Raw genomic sequence first — 22539 nt, 5'->3', positions numbered from 1 at the left:
GGCGTGCGTGACACCGCGTGATGGCGTGCAGGACACCGGGTGATGGCATGCAGACACTGGGTGACAGCATGTACTCGCAGACTTCAGTGCAGGTGTCTCTGGGTGTAACTTGCAGAAACAGCGCCCCCCTCGTCACGGTGCTGGGGGGTGACCGCAGAAAGAGCTCCCTGCATGGCGGCCACCCCGCCTCCCCCCAGGCTCTGGCTCCATGGGGTGGGTCAGAGCAGGTGGCAGGTGTGGCCCCCACCTCTCCCTCCTGCCTGGGCCCCCGTCTCCTCCCTTGCAAGTGGAGGACGAGGCTTCGGGGCCTGGTGCGTGGTGCGTGCTTCCGCCTCCACATCGCGGCCCACACACCAGCGCGTCCACCATCTTCCCGCTCCTGCTTCTTTGCCGTCCCCGTCACACGGGGTCGCAGCGACGCCGAGCAGCCCACCAGTGGCACTGCCCCGGATGCCCAGCACAGGCAGCCCGGCCACAGCCGGTCCCCCAGGCTCCTGGGCCACACACCTAACCCATCACTCCCGGGGGACACAGGGGTGACTCTGGTGTGACACCAGGACTCACCTGGACCCCCTCACTGCAGCTCCTCATGCCGGCCAGGAGGAAATTCCTCCAGCCCACGGGGAAATCTCACGCTCCATGAGGCTGAGGGCAAATGGTGCCACGGACCCCGAGGTGCCCCATCGGGGTGAGCGGACATGTGTCCCCCGTGGGACTGCTGTGAAGCCGCTCACCGAGATGGCAGGTGCCATCGGCTGGATGGTGTGGGGCGTGGGCCACGGCACCTGCCCTGGGCCAAAAATGCTACCTTAACAGCCTTGAACAACAGATCATGTCTAATTGGAATAAATGCAAAGTCTTAAGATTTGCTCCCCAAAAGTGTCCGACATGACAAATCCCAAATGAGGACTAAGGATGCAGAAGCGGGCTTCACAGGGCTCCCACTGCTCGAAGCAGGGACGACCAGGACAGCAGCAAGAAAAATGACTGGTTGACTCAGACACGTGCCGTCTGTATAAAATCCATGAGTCCATAATAACTCTCAGAGAGAAAGAAAGAGAACAAAAGCGGCCCTAATTTGTCTGTGTTGGAAACAAGAGTTATTCCCACTGCTTCCTCTGGAAACACACGGCTCAGCGGGAACAATGAAGCGCCCACCCCACCTGCCTAGAGGACAAAAAAATCCTTCTGTTCAGAATGAGGCCAGACCATAACCAGAGGCGGCTGATGAGAAGATCGCTCTTCCTGTCCCCTGATGAGCACCTGACCCAGGTGAGGCTCAGCCAGGGGCGCTGAGGCAGGGGGCGCCTGGGGTTCCAGACGTGTACCTGCACGTCTCAGCTCCCAAGCCCAGACAGCTGCTTCAGCTCCAGCAATAGCCAGGCGTCCGGGCATCCCCATGCAGCCTTCCTGCCTGACCTGCTCCCCCAGAGCCGCCCCAGGACCTTGGGAGACCCTCCCGGTCTACAGGAAACACACGGGTCAGGACAGCATGCCTTGGGGACCGACCAGCCTGCCAACAAGTCAAGGTGATGAAGAAGGATGTCAGAAACACAAAATCCAAACTCTGTCCTTGATCTGCGCAAACCATATACTCAACAAGTCTTGGGGAAAATGGGGGGACATTTGATCTTTAAATGGGTATAAGATAATATTGAAGGACCATTGTTAACTTTCTCAGGTGTGACAATGGGATTGGGATGATAGGAAATGTCCTTAATTTTGAGGGGAGAATGCCAAAGCAAGGTGGGCTGGCTGCCACCGTGTGTGACGCACTTCACGTAGCGGAGAATAGCACGCTAACAAAGAAATCTACGTGATGAGGGCATGAGGAGCCCATGAATAGTCACGGCAATGCACGTCTGGACAATTTCATAACAAAAAGCAAAAACAAAGGTGAGACTAAGGGACGTGGCTGGCTTCACAGCGGCCGCCAGACAGAAGGCGAGGTCGCTCTGTGTCCTGCGAGGTGGGGGACGGGTGTGGGCCAGCGAGACGGCGCAGCCCGGCACACCCCAGAGCTAGGTGTCCTGCCTCTGAGATGGAAGGGACGCGGGGAAGGCACCCACTCGGTGCCCAGCCGGAAATGGCAGTCCCACCACACGTCTTCCCGGACGGTGCTCAGGTCAGAGGGAAGCGCTTGAGCTACGGGCCGGTGATCCCTCCTGTGTTTCTGAAATCTGGGCTTTGTGGACCCACAGCACCCGGGATGGGAGGGGTGAGGGAGGTGAAATTAGAGTCTCTACCCAGCGGATTTAACAGGAAAGGAGTCGAGGTTTGGAGTTGATGTGGAAAATGCCCCTAGTGACATGTGAATACCCACGAGGAGGAGGCCGGCTTGTTTGTGAGGCTTCTGCACATCCCGAGCCCGGCCTAGAGGACACGGCCGTCCCCCCAGCTCCCAGAGGATAGAGAGTACCCTGATCCTTCCAAGCAGAGCCTCCCCCTGGTGGGAAGGGGAGATGCCAGAGGACGGTGAGGAACCCCAGCTCTTGGAAGGCCAGAGGAGAGCAGGATGTTCAGGGGTTTGTGTGTGCACGTGTGTGTATGTGGAAGGGTGTGCGTGGGGGGGGTGTGGAATGGTGTGGGTCGTGTGCACGTGTGTGGGGAGCAGTGGAGGGTGTGGGTATATGCATGTGGGTGTAGTGCAGTATGGGTGTGTGCACATGCGTACGTGTGCATGTGTGTGTGTGGTTGTGCAGGTGGGTGTGGGTGTGACTGTGCACGTGTGTGTGTGTGCATGTGTGCATGTGGTTGTGGGTATGCATGTGCATGTGTGTGCGTGCATGTATGTGGGGTGTGCACGTGTGTATGTGTGTGTGGGTGTGCACGTGTGTGCATGTGTGTATGTGGTTGTGTGTGTGCATGAATGTATGTGGGGTGTGCACGTGTGTGTGTGCATGTGTGGTTGTGCAGCTGGGTGTGGGTGTGACTGTGCACGTGTGTGTGCGTGTGTGTATATGTGGTTGTGGGTATGCACGTGCATGTGTGTGCGTGCATGTATGTGGGGTGTGCATGTGCATGTGTGTATGTGGGTGTGGGTGTGCAGGTGGGTATGGGTGTGACTGTGCACATGTGTGTGCATGTGTGTATGTGGGGTGTGCACGTGTGTGTGTGCACGTGTGTGTATGTGGTTGTGGGTGTGCAYGTGTGTGCATGTGTGTATGTGGTTGTGTGTGTGCATGAATGTATGTGGGGATGTCTTCCCTGTTGCTTTTGTAGTTTTAATTTCACTGACTTCCGTTCTTGTCTTTTCTACTTCCTTCCTTCTGCTGGCTCTCAATTTATTTTGCTCTTCTTTTGTAGGTTCTTGAGCTTGGTTCTTATAGCTCAGATTATTGATTTAAGATTTTTCTTCTCTTCTGTATGAAAAATTTCATAGTAAGCACTGTTCTCTCTGCTTCCAACAAATTTTGATAATTCTCATTTTCATTTGGTTTGAAATATTCTGCAGCTTCTCTGGAGCCTTCTTTGAATTATGGATTATTTAGAAATGTGTTCCTTACTATCCATATATTCGGGGATTTTCCATCCATCGTCCTGTTATTCACTTCAAGTTTAATTCCTCTGTTGTCTGAGCACATACTTTGTATGATTTCTATTCTTTTAAATTGGCTAAGGTGTGTTGTATGGCCCCAGAATGCGGTCTGTCATGGTGAATGCTCCACATGTTCTGCTGTTGGGTGGAGAACTCCGTAGGTGTCCCCTGGACCCAGGTGATCACTACTGTTCTGCAGGTCATCTGCACTGAATGCACCTTGGTCTGCCTGGTGCATCACTTACTGACAGAGGGCGTCAAGTCTCCAACTGCAGGTGTGGGTGTGCATGCCTCTCCACACAGTTCTGTTTGCCTTATGTGTTTTGATGTACTTTTCACAGGTTGTTAGGTGCATATGTGTTTGGTGCTACTGTGGCTTCTGGGAGAATCAGCCCCTTTATCCTTATGTTGCTCTTCATCCCTGATCCTCTTTCTTGCTCTGAAGTCAATGTTGTCTGAAATTAATACAGTTCCTCCAACTTTCTTTTGATTCGTCTCTGATTAGCAACATGGCAGTTCTTTCTCTGTGTCTTTCTTTAAATCTACCTAAATATCTACATTTAATATGGGCTCGTTGTAGACAACATACTGTTGGGTTCTGGCGGTTCACCCTGTGAATCTGGCTCTTAAATTGTCCCAGTCAAAGTGATTATCGACATGGTTGGATTGACATCTACTATCTTCATAACAGTTTTCTATTCATATTATTTGTTTATTTGCTCTTTTTTCCCCTTCTTTTGGTGCCTTTTGTGGGTTTGATTGAGCATTTTATATGATTGGGTGTTGTATTTTCTTAGCATAACATTTATACGTCTTTTTAGGATTTTAGTTGTTGTCTTAGAGATTACACTGTACAGTTTTAACTAATCCTAGCTGACCTTCGAGGTGATACCCTATCGCTCCACACGCACAGAGGTGCTGCCTGTCCCCAAACTGTCCCTTTGCCTTGTTATCATTTCTTCCACTTAGTCACCCTATACCTTGTTGCTATTGGTTTGAAAAATAATGACTCTTCAGATCAACTAAGAGCAAGACCAGTAAAGGCTGTGTCTCTCCTTCAACCGCACCCTGTCCAGCAGCCTTCTCATCACCGTGAGGAGGCGAGCGTCTGCTCTACGTGACTTCCCTTCTACCTGGAGAATCCCTTCTGACACTCTCCTGTGGCGTGGCTGGTGGCAATGAGTTCCCTCAGTTTTGTCTTAGAAATTACTTACTTCTGGGTGCCTGGGTGGCTCAGTCGGTTAAGCGTCTGCCTTCGGCTCAGGTCATGATCCCGGGGTCCTGGGATCGAGTCTGGCACTGAGCTCCTTGCTCTGCAGGGAGCCTGCTTCTCCCTCTCCTCCCCACTTGCGCTCTCTCTCACTATCTCTGTCTCTCTCTCTCAAATAAATAAATAAAATCTAAAAAAAAAAAAAGAAATTACTTACTTCTCCTTCCTTTTTAAAGGATTATTTCTCCAGCGATGGAATTCTGCGTTTTTGGTATTCCAGGTCCACACACACCACACATTTGGCACTGCCCAGCAGTTCTGCCTCTTCCTTCCTTCATCTTTTTCTTTGTGTTTTAGCTCAATGCTCTCTGCTTGATGTATTTGTCAGAGTTCTCCAGAGAAGCAGAACTAACAGGATGTTGGCAACGAGAGAGAGAATTTAAGGAACTGGCTCATGTGAGGGTGGGGCCACCTGAGTCTGCAGAGCAGGTCAGCGAGCTGGAACCTCAGGCAGGACTTCTTCTGCAGGAAACCTCAGTCTGTGCTCTGAGCACCTTCACCTGACTGGACAAGGCCCACCCACATCGCAGACGGTTAGTTGCTTTACTCAAGGTTGGAGTACATTATGTAAATGTTAACCACATCTAAAAAATATCTTCACAGCAACATTTGTTTGACCAAAAAACTGGGCATCATAGCCTAGCCCACTGACATAAAATTAACCCTCACCTCATGGCACCCATACACATGTTCTTAATACCCAACTTAAGACAGTAGCAACTGTACTTTGGCAATTCGCCCTTGAGTGGGGGGTCGGAGTCGGAAGTTACCGTCAATCAGAGTTTCATGGGACTGGAATGAATGTGTACCCGAGGAAGAAGACGTTTAGGGATGGTAGTGGAGGGCAGGAAGTTAGAGCCAACACAGACCGATTCCTGGATGATCCACTGAGATTAACGTCTCCCCTCTTAGCAGGGAAAGGCCAAGGACAATTCCCAAGCAAGAAAGCGACCTAAGGCGTTTTAAGAGTATAATCAGTCGTGTGCTAGTAAAAGCTTAACAACCACTTCTCAGAAAAATAACAGCAATAAAGGAATGCACATCGTGCGCCCTTGTAGAGTATGTCCCCCACAGAGATGCAACCTCGAGAAAATAGTAAGATGTAATAAAATAACTAGAAAGTGATGAAGTTTGAGTGTCTGCTGACTTTGCTGTTTTTTCCAGCTTTATTGAGGTGTAATTGACAAAACTGTAATCTATGTCAAGGGGCACTGTGATGATTTGATAGACACACACACTGAAATAATCACAACAAGCAAGTTAATTAGCACATCACCTCTCCTAGTTTCCTTTTATTTTCTTTTGATGCGAACGTCTCAGATCGAGTCTCTCCGCCATTTCCAGTATGTAGCTTATGCTGCTAGCCAGGTCGCCGGGCTGCACGGTCGCTCCCCACACTTACCTCGTGACTGGAGGTCGGTCTCCTTTGACCAATGTCCCCCCCACCGCCCCCAGCCCCAGGCAACCACAATTACACTCTGCTTCTGTGAACTCCACTGTTTTATTTAGATTCTACATAGGAGTGATACCACACAGGGTTTACCCTTCTCTGTCTGGCTTATTACACTCAGGGTAATGCCCCCCGGGTTCATCCACGTTGTTGCAAATGACAGCAGTTCCTTCTTTTTATGGATAAATATACTCCATCATATGTATTTTTCTATCGTATTTAGTATATAAATCAGAGTCTCCTTATCCATCCATCCATCTACGGACACTCAGGCTGTTTCCATATCTTGATCGATTGTGAAGGACGCTATAACAAACACAAAAATCAATTCAAAATGGATTAAAGACTTGAACGTGAAACCTGGAACCATAAAACTCCTAGAAGAACATATCGGGAAAAACGCCTCGCCATCGGTCTTGGCCGTGATTTCTTGGATCCGACACCAAAAGCAAAGGCAACGAAAGCAAAAATAAACAAGTGGGACAACATCACACGAAAAAGCTTCTGCACAGCGAAGGGAACAGAATGAAAAGGCAGGCTGTGGAAGAGGCGAGAATATTTGCAAACCGTACATCTAATAAGAGGACAATATCCAGAATATATAAGGAAATTATATAATTCAATAGCAAACAAACAAACAAACAGAAAACATTTAAAAATGGGCAAAGTACCTAGAAAGACATTTATTCCAAAGAAGATATCCAGACGGCCAACAGACACATGAAAAGATGCTCCACATCACTCATCATCAGGGAAATGCAAATCAAAACCACAATGAGATACCACCTCATACCTGTCAGAATGGCTAAAATCAACAACACAAGAAACAACAGGTGTTGGCGAGGATGGGGAGAAAGGGGACCCCTCGTGCCCTGTTGGTGGGAATGCAGGCTGGTGCAGCCACTTTGGCAAACAGTATGGAGGGTCTTCAAATAGTTAACATTAGAACAATCACATGACCTAGCAATCCTGCTCTCATGCTGTCAGGTACAGAATGCTGCTTTTCTAGGAAAAATCAGGATTTCCCGTTTGTAGGTGGAGTAGACATACCCTTCTAAAACCTAGTTCTAGATGCATCAGGAAAGTATTCCCTTCCCACTAAATAAAATTGGAAAGGAAGTCAAATCATTCATTCAAAAGGAGTTTCCCCAATGATTTCGAAGTTTTAAGGCCAAGCTCCTGATAGGAAGGGGACCTATCCTGTCGTGAGACCCAGCATCACCCCCGGCCCCGCTTCTGCCTGCGGGGGAGGGGCAGGATGCAGGTAGGAGGGACCGACGGAGGACTGGCGCAAATGCCTCTCTCCTGACACAGGAAACCCAAAAGCCCTCAGAGGCCAACATCCCCATTTTCCAGTTGGGAACACCAAGGCTCGTGCTGCAGGGGACTTCCCTGAGGTCACACGGCAAGATGACGGGGAGTGGAGGCCAGAATTCCTTCCTGAGCACGGTTGTGTTGTGAGGCTCATGGCGGCCAACACAGCAAGAGTTTCCCACAACACAGACCAGATGAACGAGGCTTCGGGGAGCCGAATGATGAGCTGGGTGCGCAGGAGGCCCCACTCTGTCTAAGCGTGCGGACCAACACGTCGGATCACCTCCCACCTCAAGCTGGAGAGCTTTACGTCCTGAGGACTTTACAGGCCATCTGCTTATAAAATTTCATGAGTCAATGACATCGTCCTCCATGGTCACCAGCCTACTGCTGTTTTAGGGAAGATTGGGGAAATTTGCTTCAAAGGCCACCATGGCCGCCATGATGATTTATCATCAGCAAATATTGATGCCAAGCATTATGAAGAAGGGGGGGACCATGTAGCTAGATGCCACAGGCCTGGCTCCTGGGCCCAACAGCAGCCATTGTTCTAGTGATCACTAGTTCTTGGGAGAGGGACCAGGATCATCTGTGTCCCTTACATCACTCCTTTAAGGGACACTTTCCAAATATCTGCAGACAGGTAGGGGACACACACTGCACACCAAATCCCAGTAGGCACCTACACAGCTGAGGTGGGCTGGATTGTGTCTCCTCCCACCCCCCAGGACCTCAGAACAGGTCTGTACTTGGAGAGGAGTCTTTAAAGAGGTGATTGAAACAAAACAAGGTCACTAGGATAGGCTCTACTCCAATGTGACTGGGGTCCTTATAAGAAGAGGTTAGGACTCAGACACGTGGAGGGACGACCTCATGAGGACACAGGGGGGAGACGGCCATCTGCATGCCCAGGAGAGGCCTCGGGAGGGGCCAGCCCTGCCACACCTGGATCTTGGACCTCCAGCCTCCAGGACAAGCAGAGTAAATGTGTGTTGTTCAGGCCGCGTCTGTGGTGCTTTGCGATGGATGCCCGAGCTGACAGATGCGGAGGCCGCCTGGGTGGGTCTGCCTGGTAACTCTGGGAGGGAGGTGGTGCAAACCCACTTGACGGACAGGATGATGACACTCAGGAGTGGACTCTTAGGGCAGAAAGCCGACCATCATGATCTGGTGACCTCTTGAGTATTTTAGGTAGTTTGGCTTTCTGAGCATAATTCTGTTTGCTTGTGGGGAACAATTGAAGGAGTCAGAACCGCTTTCAAAGCTCAATTTGGAACACAAACAGCCGATTTATGTAATTAGCCCATATGCAACCACATGGAATGCCGTCAAGTGGCTTTTTCTTGAACAAGACTGGCACCACCTGATTCTAACAAATATAAAAACATCAAATTTTCAAGTCACAAGTAATTACAGGGAACACATGACATTCTCCTCGGGCAACCCGGACTCCCCAGGATCCACCTGGCTTCTGTCCTACTTTGGGGGCTCTCAAAATGGTGTGCAGTGGATGTCCGGGTTAAATTCAAGGGGATCCATGAACGGCTTTGGGATCCTAGCTAAGGCACAAATAAGGCGGGGACTTGTCAGGATGCAGTTTTCACCATGGTTTTACTCTCCTTCGTATTCCTAAGTCACACTGTGAACACCATTAAGCAAAAATTACAACAGGGGTGAACAACTTTTTATATATAAAGAGCTCATATAAGTCAAGAAAAACATGAAGACCGAAATATTTGTTGAGGATGCAAAGAGCCATGTCCCAAGGGAATACAAGTGACTAGCACATCTCAGAAGAAAAGTAAGCCAAGAAATGCCCCGAAGAGATGCCTTCTTATCATCTCTACTTGTAGCAGTAAAAGCCGATATTGTCTTCGCTTCACTCCTCTGGAGACCACACTGAATGGCCCCTTAGAAGCACAGAAAAGAACGCACACACAGCACAAAGAAGGAGGGAAAGGTGCGCCCAGGCAAGTGGGCAACCTGAGGCAGGCAGACAGGCATGTGTGGACGCGGGAACAGAGCGAGGAAAGTCACAGGCAGGAGCACCCGGAGGTCTGCCCAAGGGCGCTGAGCTCAGAGTCAGTGTGCTGAGGTCAAGGTCAGGGCGCTGAGCTCAAGGTCAGTGTGCTGAGCTCAAGGTCGGTGCACTGAGGTCAAGGTCGGTGTGCTGAGGTCAAGGTCAGTGCACTGAGGTCAAGGTCAGAGCACTGAGCTCAAGGGCAGCACAAATAGTGAGGCTGAGTGTGGGATGGCGGAGACACCCAGCACCAGCGCCAGCTCCGGTGTGCGGTCAGGCCCCTCGACGTCTCCCTGCCCTGTCACCCGGTCACTCTGACGGGATGGGCCTGCACAAGCCACTCACCAAAAAGCAGAACCAGAGGGCTCCCCCTGAAGAATGGAGCTGGTGGGGAGCTCCAGAGCTTCTGGAAGATGGGCCCACGCCATCAGGGCCCAAAAGAGGCCACTCCGGGCCCAGGAGGCAACCCCAGGGGAGAGCCCACAGCACGAGGGCGAAGCCAAGAGAGACCCACCAACACCCACCTCCTCAGAAGAGTCAACTGTTCTGCAACAGAAGGGCTCTTTCCAGAGTATTTGAGTTTGTGTTTTCAGAGCTATTCAGGAAGATAGAACAAACATAAAAATCGGATACCACGAAAAAGGGACACTCGGAGAACGAGAGCGACCTTTCAGAAACAAAACCAACTGTTTGGGTAAAAACAGGGCTGAGAGCTGGTACAGAGAGTAGGAGAGGCTGAAGCCAGATGGAACGTCGGTGCAGGACGGCTGCCGCTGGACAGGAAGGGGTATCTGGTCCACCCCTGAAATAACACGGAGAAGCTTCAGTCCTGGAGGCCACCAGGAGGTGACCGCACTGATGGGAACAGGCCCACCAAGCCAGCCTCTTGTTAGACTGGGCAGATGCCAAGGATAAAGGCAGAATTCTAGGAGCTTCCACAGAAAATAAGCAGGTCACCGGCAGAGGGACCAGAACCGAGCAGGCATCCGAGGGGTCGCCAGAAATTCCAGACTCCCAGGGAGGCCCAGCCCAAGCTCTGTACCCAGGCAGGAGCCACGCCGAGGGCCCACCATGGGACCACCAGACGCACAGAAGCTTCCAGAAGCATCTGGGTTTACACCTTTCTTGGAAGTGACTTGAAAATGTGCTGCAGCAACAGAAGAAAAGCCAAGAAGAGAAAGCAAGAACCCGAGGCTCTCGGCTGCCCTTGGCCATGTCCCCACGTGTCCCAGGCCACCTCTCCCAGTTCCTGGGGCAGGTGGGGAGGGCAGGTTCTCGGGACGAAAGCACACCACTCTGCTTCCAGAACATGAGCAAAGTCTCCAGGGGAGACATCCAGACCACAGCAGTCATCGGGGGCCACAGTAACAAAACACCAGGTCTGTGCACGATCCAAGACATTCACTCCTCACGTCCTGGAGGTGGACGCCCAAGATCCAGATATGGCAGGGCTGGTCTGAGGCCTCTCCTGGGCCCATCTCCTCCCTGTGTCCTCACGTGGCTGTCCTCTGTGCGGGTCTGTGTCCTCACGTTCCCTTCCCACGAGGACACCCGTCCTGTGGGATGACAGCCCACCCTAGTGACCTCATTTTACCTCAGTCACTGACCCCATTTCCAAACACAGCCACACTCTGAGGTCCGGGGGGCTAGGGCTTCCACATGTGGGTCCTGGGGGGATGCAGTTCAGCCCCAACATGTACTAGAATGTCATCACTGGAAAGAACAGAATGTACAGTGCGAATTGCAGCATGGCCTGATTTTGCACAACCGGTGGAGTGTGAGAAGAGAGAGCCCATCTGGACGCCAAACACCCCCGAGGCCTGTATCTTAAAGCACTTGCTGCCACATTTGTGATGGTTGGTCCCTTCACATGCTTTGGAATTTGGGTTTTCAGGCACAGTTGGTGAGGGCGGGTATTTTTCTCTCTCTCTCCTTCTGTGAACACCTGCCCTCAGCCGCCGCCTCCAGCCCATGTGGGGATCTCGTGGTTCTGGCCGCCAGCCGGTCCCCCAGTCCCCACGGCCCACAGTTTCTGGTAACAACATGGCTCCCTGCGGGCAGGTGGTGCCATGCCCCCCACCACAGGCCCCGGGAGCTCGGCGGAGCCCCTTCTCCCCCACGATCAGAGGGAGGCTGAGCCCCGGCCGGCCCGGCTCCTCCCCGACTGGAGCCCAGTGACCCACGGATTCAGCAGCCACTGGAAATCCCGTCGTGCTCTCTCCTTGTCGACAGAGATACACACATCTTGTATTTTGGCTCGTTCTTCTTACTCTCCCTCTTCCAGGTCCTGTTTTTTCTGTCGCGGGAACAGAGAGGGTTTTAAAGTTCAAATTTCCTTGACCGTGTTGATCTACAAGTACTTGCTGCCTGGTTTTTAAATGTCATAACCTATTAGAAATAACGCACGCAGCACTCAACTCAGTTACAGAAAAGACTGTCGTGTTACCAACCGAGACCCTGTGAAGGTGACAGCAGAGCAGAGTTGAGTCCAGAGACGCGGGGAAGGAGGAAGGCAAAGGACACGTGGGTCAGGGTGAGCAGGCGAGATCAGATCGCTAACACGAGCTACGCTGTTTCTACCAAACTTCAGGAGCAGCAAGGAGGAGGTAGAGGTGCGAGATGTGAGTGAGCCAAGTCCTCACCTTTATACCAGCGGCGTTGGCGTCATGTGACTGTGACGAACTGGCGGAGAGAGGGGAGGCGTACTTTCAGCGGTGGGACAGAAGCACAGAACAACTCAGTCAGCAATGGTCTCTGCAGAGCTGGGTCATGTTTCCACTTTCCTGCAACTCATCTTTCCTCACTCATACGCTCATGCACACACATGACATGCTCACATGTACACACTCTATGCACACGCTCACGTGCAAGCACACACTCATGTACATGCTCATGTGCATGCACATGCACACACTTGTGCAGTCATGTGCACATGCTCTCTCACACATGCACACACCCACATGCTCGCGCCTACATACACGCTCTCGTGCACACACTTGTGTGAGGTCATGTGCACATACTCTCACACACGTGCACACACTCACATGCACATGCTCATATGCATATGCTCACATGCACACGCTCACATGCTCACACACGCACACATGCACACACTCATAGACATGCTCACATGCTCACACCCACATGCACACACTCATACACACATTCATGCACATGCTTGCACACACATTCCCGTGCACTCACACGCACACACTCGCGTGCATGCATGGACATGCACACACTCATGCACACTCACACGTGCACACGCTCACATGCTCACATGCACACTCACACACATGCACATGCTAGCACACACATGCACACCCATACATGTTCCCACACACGTGCACAGTCACCCGCACATGATCACATGCACATGCGCGCGCACACGTGCTCACATGCACGCACACTCATTCACCATTCACACGCATACCCACGCACACACACTCACAGGCACACACTCATGCACACGCTCTCACACATGCATACACGCATGCTCACATGTACACATTCACAAACACTCACACACACACTCAGGAACTCACATGCACATGCTTTCTCACACACACGCAGGTGCTGATGTTCAACACTGGTGATTACAATGAGAAGGGTCCTCCACACCTGTTTGGAGGAGGAACCTGGCATTCCCTTCGTGGGAAGCAAGTACAATATGGAAAAGAGCTTTGCCACGACTGTAAACTCTGATAGGTAATCCCACTTCTGGGAGTCTACTCGAGGAGATAGAGAAAGCAAGGGGAGATGTTCCTGTAGGAGGAAGTTCTCACAAGTGTGAGTTGTAGGAATAAAATTCAACAGTGTAAATGCCCAACAGCAGATGGATGTGCAAAGGCACTGTGGCACACCAGCCGCGCATACCGTGTGGTCGGTGAGGTTCTGCTTTAGGGTGGGCTTCGATATGTGAAAATTCTACACATTACATAAAATTTCTAGGAAACTGGTAACTATGGTTATCTCTGGGTAGAAGTATTATCGACAATTTAAATGTTATTCCTCAGATTTTTTCCCTTTATTTTCTATTCTTATAATCAGAAGGATATGTGCTTTTCCAAATGTACATTCTGCCCCACGGCTCCTCCAGACCTAGCCCCGAGAGGTCCTGGGAACCCCTGAGAACCGCACGGGGTCCGCTGGTGTAGAGATGGCGCTCCTCATCTCCTGTGTGCAGACACACTCCCGTCAGCCTGGCTCCAGGCACCACCTGTCACTGTTGCCTTTGCCATATTACTAGGCACTGAGTAACCAGCTGGCAGCCTGCCTGCTAGTCTTCTGAGATCAGTAACCACGACTTATTTATCTTCTCAGCTCCCACCATCCTAGGAAGTCACCTGGACACTAATGAAGCTCCATACACATTCACACAGTTTGATTTGATTTAAATAAGTTCAGTATTTACTATCAACCAAGGAAAAACAGAACTCTCGGAGCTCTGCAGGAGTGAATTTCTGAGAAGCCCCAGCATTGGAAGGGAAATAACTCACGGGGTCTTGCAGGGTGGCCGTCACCAACCACACACGCTGGGGTCTGCCCAGATGTCTGCCCGCACAGCGAGGACAAAGCAGGGAGCAGGGGTGCAGCACTGCATGGGGAGGGCTTTGGCGGCTGACTGCACTCTGCCTGGTTAATCATACTAGGACCTGTTGTGGAAGGAGGCGGGCGGGGAGCAGGGACGCAGGCCAGCGTGGGGGACGGCGGGAGGGATGGAGGTTGGCTGGAGGAGGGACAGAGCGACGGGCTGGCGCTCAAGGACCCTGCAAGGAGACCCGAACAGTGTCCCGGGGAGGGGGTTGAGCCCGGAACTCCTCTGCAGCTGGGTGGGCGGGTGAGGGACTGAATGAGGACCGCCTTAGGCTCTCGCTGCCTCCAGCAGCCAGGTTTTCCTGCCACGATGTGGAAGAAGATTCTAGAACACAAACTCTGTGAGGGCAGAGACGTTTGTTTGCTTCACCAGTTTATGCCCCTAGGATGGGTAATAGCAGGCACACGATAAAGGTTCGTTGAATGAATGTCAAACCAACCACTGGAATGACAGGGGTCAGCTCCTTCCGGTGCCATGTGACGGGTCTCATCTGATCCTGAGGCCCAGTCACTGGTCGCTCCAGCTCCGGGCGTGACTGCAGGACGACGGGCCCTGCCGCCTTGGAGCCTGGGGTCCCATGGGAGCGGGCACAGAGCCCCCGACTGGGGGCAGGTGTCCTGCCCAGAAGACCAGGGACAGCTTGCTGGAGAGCAAGAATCTTCTGTTCTGCATCGCTGCTTTCCAAGATCTTGATGAGAAAGTGGTAACCTCTGCCCTAACATGAAGGACTGCTGGTTGGGGGGACAATTGGGCCTCTGAAGAGGCGTCAGGAGCCGGGTCACACTGGGCTGTGCAGAGGAGGTGACACGGGGATTTGGGGTTGGGGGATGGGATGCGTAACTGAACTCATCCAGCAACCCCACTCTCTAAGGGGCTCAGGGCTTGCTCCGGGGCTGCAGTGGTCAGCCCTGACGTGAGGTTTGAGCACGCTCCTGGAGCAGTGGCCCGGGGCCACCCTCGGGACCTCCCACGAGGTCGGCCGCGTGGCTGGGGGTCAGCACAGGACAGCCCCTGGCCCAACTCCACCACCACCTGTCTTGTGCAGCCCTGTAAACGAAGAGGGTTTCTACGTTTTCAGATGGTTGAAGAAAATCCAAAGAGAAGACTGTTCCCGGCACATGAGCATCACATGGGATTCGGATTTCCGCGAACGTGAACCAAGTTTTACTGGCACAGAGACATTGGGGACTTCGCGTCCTCTGTGCCGACTCCCGGCTGAGGCGGCAGAGTGGGAAGGTGCGACAGGAGCCGTATGGCTCTCTTGCTCTCCAACCCTGTATGGGGGTTTGCAGACCCTGCCCACAGGGGGGTAGTGAGGGGCACACAGTAGGACCAGGAGTGAGGGTTGCACACTCACTGCCTCCCATCTCCCGGGTGAGAGCTTAGTGCTAAGAACTGGTTGCAGGGACGGCTGGGGATGCCGGCGGCAGCTGCCAGCGTCCACTGAGGGCCCTTCGAGGGACTGTCACTACCGGAAACAGGAAGTCACAGGCACACGGCGATTAACCATCTATGCTGGGGAGTGTCATCCCCTCTGGGGCTCACCTGGCCTGATGCGTTCGGCGTTCAGTAAATGCACACGTAATTGGACCGATGGACAATCCACGCGGACTAGGTGCTGGGGCGCAGACTCAGGAGGGAGCCAAGCCAGGGATGACGAGGTTGGGGAGCAGCCCGTGGAAGCCAGGAGGAGCGTCCCCAAGCTGGCCCAGGGCGCAGGTCCATGCGGGGGGAGGAGGGGAGCCTGGCAGGCGGCCCCGGGCAGGTGGGGGGGAAGGAAATAGCCCATCTGACCTGCGTTGACTGCGTGGGGGTGAAGGGCATGTCCCTGGCGTGCACTGTCCAGGAATGGATTTGAGGCCAAATAGGTAAAATCTCCCCGCACCCAAACGGGGTGGAAGCGGATCTAAGCTGGGGCCTCAGCAGTGCGGGAGAGCAGGCTGGGCGTTGGCCTGGACCTCAGCGGGCAGTGGTGAAATGTGGTTCCCTGTGATCCTGAGCGTCCTGGAGAGATGGGGAGGGGCTGCTGGTCTGAGGGGCAGAGCTGCTGTGGCAGGGGTGGGAAAGCCTCTCTCGGCAGCCCACCCCCCGCCACCACCTTCTTGGTTTGCACGTCTGCCCTGAGAAGTGCCTGAGGTTGGGGTGAGCGCCTGCCCCATCCCCTGTGGAGTCCTGGAACCTCAGCTGCCCCCCCCAGACACAATAACCTGGCCTATGAGCCCCTTCCAGCTGCAAGGGGCCCTTAGCAGCCTCACCTTCACCCCCGTGAGTCAGTCAGGAGCATGGCAGAGAGGCCTCCAGTCAAGTCCCAGCTTCGGGGAGCCGAGGGTCCCACCCGTCTTTGGGGAGCCCTGGGTCCCTCCCCTCTTTAGAGAGCCCTGGGTCCCTCTCATCCTCGGGGACCCCTGGGTCCCACCCCTCTTCAGGAAGCCCTGGGTCCCTCTCATCCTCGGGGACCCCTGGGTCCCACCCCTCTTAGGGAGCCCTGGGTCCCTCTCGTCCTCGGGGACCCCTGGGTCCCTCCCCTCTTCAGGAAGCCCTGGGTCCCTCTCATCCTCAGGGACCCCTGGGTCCCGCCCTCTTTGGGGAGCCCTGGGTTCCGCCCCTCTTCAGAGAGCCCTGGGTCCCGCCTGTCCGGCACATGCCCAGACTGTCGGGGGATCTCACCGGAGGCCCGTGAAAATCAGGTATCTCGATGCTGCAATTCAAGCCCCAACATTTGAGGATTTGATCTTGGCCCCACTGAATTCCTCCACTCAGCGCTCTTACAGCAACAGAGAAGAAACGAATGAGTCTGAATTGTCAAAATCCGATTTTCGTATTATCACCTTTCTTTTCTGTCTCTTCAAGGACACAAGACAGAATATTTATTGCCAATGCTATATTAGAGTAAAGCCCCAGCTGCGTGCACAACATCAATCGATCGATTCTGCTGGATATCGTGATGTTTATCATCACTTATTTTTCATCGGCTGGACGCCTGGGGCAATTTTCTTCTCATTTGCATGATGAGATTTTTTTTATTATTCTGAATTACAGCACAGAAATGGGGATGTTTATTTGAATGAGATGCAGTTTCTCTTTCCAGAATTTATGTAGAATGTTTCATAATGCATTTTAAACTCAAATTTCAGAAGTCATTTCTATGCCAGCAAGTATCCTGCAGAGACACCAAAAAAATTGGGGATTGGCAGAAAAAGAAAAAAACACATGGAACTTTATCAGTTAGGGAAAAAATGTGAATGATAAAATTGCCATTCTTTTTCGGAAAGAGAACATGTACATTTTTTAAAAATAAAAAGTCATACTTGTGTGGTGGATCTCGAAATACACGGAAAGACGAAGGAAGGAAGTTACCTCTAACCCGACCAGCCTGAGGGGAGCACCCTTGCCCCCTGCCTTTATTCTGTGCAAGAAACACTCTTATTAGCTCCGAAATATCGTTCGCATCGCTTCCAACAGAATGGAAGATCGATCCAGAGTGGTGTATGAAAAATCATTTCCTTTCCTCTTTTGTCATCGATCTAGGGGCCCTATACATGTGAGTCCGTTTAGAGTATTTTTATTCTGTGTGTCATGTGCTCTGCTTCCTTGAAAGTGTCTTGGTTTTTACCGACCCTTTACATTTCCGTGGGAAGTCTAGAATCGGCTTGTTTTCCATAAACGGTAACCACAGTTGTTCTCATTGGAGAACCAGCAGATTCATTTGGAGGGTGCTGACATTTCCACGATGTCCCAGCCTCCAGGGCGTGAAGGTGGCATTCCCCTCCATCACAGGCACCTTCTATCATCCGTCCCCATAACATGCGTCGTGCACTATGTCGGGGTCTCATGCCTTTTATTGGATCCGTCCCTGTCTGCCCCTAGTGGTTGTCTCTGTTCTGGGGTCTTTCTGTCATTATCACAGCAAGTCCTGCTCCCACCCGCGTGGGGCACTGACTGGCATGGCCTGGGTTGGCGCATCGGCAGGGAGTCCTGGTGGGCCACGGGCGCTCGGCCGAGCCGCACCTGCCCCCGCTCCCTCCGCGAGTCTGTGCAGAGACTCCGTTTCCTGGACAATGGGTCACGGGCTCCAGTAAGAACCTTCCAGGCTGTGGTCTCATCATTCAGTGCGGGCACTATTTTTCCACGGCGTGCACGTGACGAAGATGTGTTTACATGAGCACCACAGAACTCATTTTATCTTCAACATCGACTTTCAAACTAAATCTAGGATAGCATTCAGAATCATGTCAGATGTTTCATTGTCCATGAGATAAACTTGTGAAAGCTTTTTTTTGACCCCATGAATTAGATGAAGAAATTGAAGTAACTTTTATTAAGTTATTTTCTAGTTTAAAGGATCTAATGACTCTGACAAAATTGACATCGTTCAACTGATTTTGAAGTTTTATTTTTGGAAACGGAGGCCACATATTAACAGATATGGCTTTGCTTTTGGTACAGGCAGAAAATCCAGAAATAGAAGTGAAAAAATTAATGTACAATGACAGCCATTTGATCTAAAAAGTCATGCCTCTCAAAGCAATTTCTAAAAGCAGCCTCTGACATCGTACATCTTAATTTCTCACCTTTGCGCATTATGTTCTTAAAATAACTGCTAACTTTTGAAGCACAAGCAGATGGTTTCTCAGCACACTTTTGCTCATGGAGACTGGCGGTCTGTCCTGCCCGACCTCGGACTTCATCCTGCATCCCCACACACTCGCGCAGGGTGGCCCACTGAGCTATCCCAGCATGTTGCGACATGCTTATTTATAATAAAGCAATTAAAATTAAAAACCAAGATGAATATGAGCGCCTGGGTGGCTCGGTCGGTTGAGCGTCTGCCTTCAGCTCAGGTCATGATCTCAGGGTCCTGGGATCGAGCCCCACATGGGGCTCCCTGCTCAGCGGGGAGCCTGCTTCTCCCTCTGCCCCTTCCCCCTGCTCCTGATCTCTCTCTCTCTCTAAAAAAAAAACAAAAAACAAAAAAAACACCAGGATGAATAAAGAGCTACGTGGGACTCCAGGGCAATAGGATCGTCTTGGGAAATTTGGGACGTGCCCTCACTCGATTTAAACACTTTGCTGTTACTGTGAGGATGAGGTTGGCAGGCTTTTGCTCAAGCTTCAGCATCGCCTCCATCCCTGTCCCACAGGCGGGTCTCTGCTTCCTCACCCCCCTTCTAGGGCTCAAGCCTTGAAAATACACTGTGTCCCCAATGTCGTGGACCTGGTCATTCATTCCTGGGCACTGTCTGTACTGAGAGAGCTTCACACGGCCTTCTCCAGGCTTGCGAGGACAGTGTCGGTGTCGACAAGGGAGTAAAGTGAGCCAGTCGGTGGTTTTCAGGGTGCGCTGTCGGTGGGTTGCATGCCTCACGTCTGTCAAAACGGATTGTGCCCATGGACCTGAGCTTGTTCCATAATTGATGGTGTCTGCTGCTCTCACAGGGCCCCCAGAGCTTGTGTCATCTGCCATTAGTGCTCCCCGGGGTGGGGTGGCCCCCAGACGCGAGGCACCCGCCGCGCATGCACATGGGCCCTGCACAGAACTTGTCCCGTGGTGGCAGATGTCACCTTGCTCAGCAGGAACCTCCACTTCCGAGAGGTTTCTGAAAGAAGACATGCATCTTTAATGGGACATTAATGCCTCATGAGCTTGTAAGGGCGCCTGCAAGCTGCCGTCGCTTTCCAGCACCCATTAAAATTCATGCGCACGTTACTGGGGGGAGTTTCCCGGTTCATCATCCGTTGGTTCCTCGTGACACAGCTGTTTGACGAACGCGGCACGGGAAAGTCACCGCGTCTCACACCGCTTTGTTCTCAAGTCCCGCGGGGTCGGTGTCCACGAGCATGAAGTCGGGGAGATTTGGAACCAGCATGTTTCAGGAATCCAATCGGTCGCTGATTCTCTGGCTTTAGGAGGGTCCGGGCTGGTGGCTGGAAAGTGTGAAAGTCCCACTGTGACGGCCGGTGTCACCAAAGGAGATAGTGCTGGCTCGGCTTCAGGAGCTCACACCCGCCTGACCACTGCGCACATTCCAGCCCTGCCTAAGGGTGCGCGTCAGCACAGACCCGTCAAATTCACCATGCCTGTTCCGGGGCAAGAACTCGGATTCAACCACGCCAAACAAACACCACTGAGCACGTGCTCTGACAGGCGCTGCTGGTGCCGGACTTCATGGGCCTCGGGGACGGCCCTCGCCCTGAAGAAGCCCGCCGCCTGTGGGACCCGGGGAGGCAAAACGTGCCTACACGGCGGTGCAGAGTGGGGGCGGGGTGGGGAGGAAGGGGTGGGAATGGCCTGAGCGGCGGAAGGTTCTGGAACATGGGCAGGCTGCACCATAAATGGGAACTGGAGAGGAGATTCAGGCACATGGGCGAGTGGGCATTCCGGGGAGTGAGGACAGGGTTTGCAGACTCAGCTCCCGTAAACTGCTCTGTGGTTCGGGAGGGCCCCCCGCGAGTGTGGGAAGAAACGGGAAAGAGAAGGGAGGGTGGACACCTCGGGCACTCTGTCGGTCTGAAGCCATGGACACGTCCCAGTGTCCATAAACGTGCATCAGGTCTGGCTCCTCTGGGAACTGGGACCTGGGCCCGAGGTCCACCCGCGTCCGGGCCATGTGCTCGGACAGCAGTTGCCCAGGCCGGGCTCCGCTGGGATTTCGCGGACGGGGGTCTGCACCTGGCTGGGCACCTGTGACACGATCCACATCGCTTCCCCTCACTGTCCTCGCCAGTCTGGCTGGGGCTGGGTCGCCGACGCGTGAGGGCAGACGCCGGGGGCTTGAGCAGATACGCGTGTCCCCCTGTCAGTGCGGAGCACATAGACGCACATTCAGGAGGGGAGCGTGTGGGCTCAGACCCGGGGCGGGAGGTCGCCGTCCAGCAAGGCGCAGATGGCTCGTCGACGGTGCACAGGCCCACGTGCACCCCGAATCGGACCGGGGTCGCCAGATGCGGCATCTTTGCCCTTCCTCCCCACAGAGTCTCTACTGACAAACGGAGCTGTCGCCCCCAGGGCCCGATTTCCCGTGAAGGGGGAGCTAGAGTCGAAGTCGCGTGTCACCGTGCCAATGAAAACTTACCTCCCCCGATCAGGAAGAGCGTCGGTGACGTAAGTCTCAAGTCTACTTACTGGAAAAGTCCAAACCCAAACGGCATTGACTCAAGCATGCACCGCTGCTCGTTCACCAGATTTAAACAAACGGCATTAATAATCATGCAGCAACATCCTTAGTGATTTAAATGTAAAAAATACGAATATCAGCAAGTGAAATTCTTGACCAGCTTAAAGTGACAGTCATCATAAAGCCTTCTCTCTCGACTGCGAGTAATTTCAACCCCAGGGACGCACGGGAGATTTGCATCTGTTTAGAGTTCCAGTGAGTGGCCACCAAGAGAAATGCACATTTGTAGAATTTCGTGTGATTTTTCTATAAAAACCAAGACAGGCCCTGGATGTAGGGATTAAAGAGGAATCTGAATTTTGATTCCAGTGGAATAATAGATTAAGTACCACAAATGAGAGAATTAACAAAATTACAGAATCAACAAAATGCTGGGTGAAATCTAAAAGTGACAAACATTAATGACAAGCAACAGGAACGCGGACATGGGGAAGAGATGATAAGCAGTAAGTTCCTCGGATGGAGGCACCACACTGGGTGGCGGGGACCATCCAATGAGGCACCCGTGGGAGTGCATCCAACGCAACCACGAGAGGAGGCGCAGAGCCTACAACTTCCAAACAGGAGCAAGGACAACGGAATTGGGAAAAGACGAGAGAAAATCCATGAAAAAGATGGGAGGACAGAAGGGAAGAGAAACCAGAGCAGACCGGCAAACATGCCCGCCGTGGTGATAAAATCACACGCGCACCCAGTAATCAGAGCAAACGTAGCTGGACACGCTGAGCGGTCACAAGACATCAACATCGGACTGTGTCTTTTTTAACAGGTGTCGACTTTATGAAGAGACACAAGAAAAACTCTCAGTAAGCCCAAGGATGGAAAGACTGGCACCAAATACCAAGCAGAAGAAAGCAGATGTAGACATGCATGTAGCAGAGAAATTCGTTTTTGATAAAAGGTCCAAGTTAGCAACAAGACAGAACATCTGGGGGCGCCTGGGTGGCTCAGTCATTGAGCATCTGCCTTCGGCTCAGGTCATGATCCCAGGGTCCTGGGATCGAGCCCCACATCAGGGTCCCTGCTCAGCAGGGAGTCTGCTTCCCCCTCTGCCTCTCCCCCTGCTCATGCTCTCTCTCTCTCTGTCAAATAAATAAATAAAATCTTAAAAAAAAAAAAAAGATAAAACATCTGTAAGCTCGCGGGTGTCTGATAAAATAGTCCCAAATTGTAGA

The sequence above is a fragment of the Phoca vitulina genome, unplaced genomic scaffold (assembly GCF_004348235.1).
Source record: "Phoca vitulina isolate PV1807 unplaced genomic scaffold, GSC_HSeal_1.0 scaffold44, whole genome shotgun sequence".
In the NCBI taxonomy this organism is placed as follows: Eukaryota; Metazoa; Chordata; class Mammalia; order Carnivora; family Phocidae; genus Phoca; species Phoca vitulina.
This window is presented reverse-complemented; position numbering follows the sequence as displayed.